Genomic DNA, 1,657 nt, shown 5'->3' with positions numbered 1-1,657 from the left:
AGGAGCGCACGACTCACTCGGCGTGGCGCTGCAAGACCTAACTGTACCCATTCAGGAAGACACTGACGTAGAGATGTTGGAGGCGCGCCGCCTTCAGCTCGTTGATACGCTTGTCAGAAGCCTACCAGCGGGAGATGGATCGCGCCATCGGCGGCTCGCCGGCCCCAGCGGGGCCCAGCCGCCTTGGCACGGTCCGGCAGCGCGACGTAGCCATCGCCAACCTGTTTGGGGCAAGCCGCCCTGTGTACGCTACACCAGCGGAGAACATCCAAGCCGCCCAGGCAGCGGCGGATGAGCTGGACAATTTCGAGGGCGAAGAGCACCGCCTGATGATGGAGCGAGTCCAGCGGCTCCTTGACGCGGCCGCCGCGCAGAATGAGGCCAGCTGCCGCACGGAGGCGCCGCAGCGGCCCAACAACGACCTTCACCGAGATCAAGGCGCGACGTCTCGGACGCCGACTGGCGGCGCCCGAGGAAGAAGGGATAGGGAGCCGGCTGCCAGCCACAGTCAGACTCGCATTACCATAGAGCGCGACCGAGACGGCCGCTCGAGAGCAGTGGAACGACGGGACGACTGTCCGCCTCCCCCTCCCCGCAAGGAGAGGTGAGTCTCTCAGCCGCCTGTTGACCATCCGACTCTCGGCGACCGCCTTGGCCGCCGAGAGGGAGTTGGAGAGAATGACGCCCGCCACCGGATCGACCGATTTCACCGATCCTTAGCGCTGGAAGAAGAAGACGAGTTGGGTCCGCCTTGTTTCGGGCCCCGCATTCGGGACAAGCCCTTTCCCAGAGGGTTCACGCTCCCAAGAGATACACCCAAGTATACCGGCTCTGTGAAGACGGAAGACTGGCTAGTCGACTACTCCACGGCTGTCAGCATAGCGAATGGCAACAAGCGCGTCGCCGTAAAGTACGTTCCGCTCATGCTCCAGGGCACGGCCCGGACATGGCTGAACAGCCTAAAGCCCCGCAGCATCATCAGCTGGGTCGAATTCACCGAAGCATTCGTCCACAACTTCACCAGCACGTACAAGCGTCCTCCCAAGCCTCGTCAGCTCTCCTTGTGCGTGCAAGGCCCCGATGAGTCAACTCGCGATTACCTCACGCGTTGGGCCGAGCTTTGGAACTCCTGTGAGGGCGTGCATGAGGTGCAGGCCATCGAGTACTTCACAGCCGGGTGTAGAGAAGGCACCCTCCTCAAGCACAAGCTCCTCTGCGACGAGCCAGAAACCCTCGACGAGCTGCTGATCATAGCGGACAAGTACGCCATGGCCGACACCTCCATGAAGGCGGAGATTCAAATCAGCACAACTGGCAAAGTGGCTCCTCAAGCTCCAAGAACTCCGGCGACAGACACCAACCGGCGACAACAGCAGGGCGACCACAAGCGCAAGGCCCCGCAGCCGGCTTCCAGCAGCTGGCAAGTCGCGACCGTTGAAGCCCAGCAGCCAGATGAGCAGCCTCCTCCCAAGCGTCAGAAAGGCGGCAAGCCAAACTGGTTGCCGGCCTTCTCCTATGAGCAGACCTTGGATGGACCTTGCAAGTTCCATAGCGGCGCGAAGCCGTCAAATCACACCACCCGGAAGTGCCACTGGCTCACCAGGATCGCCAAGGGAGACGGCCTCCTACCTCCGCCGCCTGCTGGGCAGCCGCCTCC

This window comes from Triticum aestivum, chromosome 1A, assembly GCF_018294505.1.
Source record: "Triticum aestivum cultivar Chinese Spring chromosome 1A, IWGSC CS RefSeq v2.1, whole genome shotgun sequence".
Classification (NCBI taxonomy): domain Eukaryota; kingdom Viridiplantae; phylum Streptophyta; class Magnoliopsida; order Poales; family Poaceae; genus Triticum; species Triticum aestivum.
Note: the sequence above shows the minus strand (reverse complement) of the source record.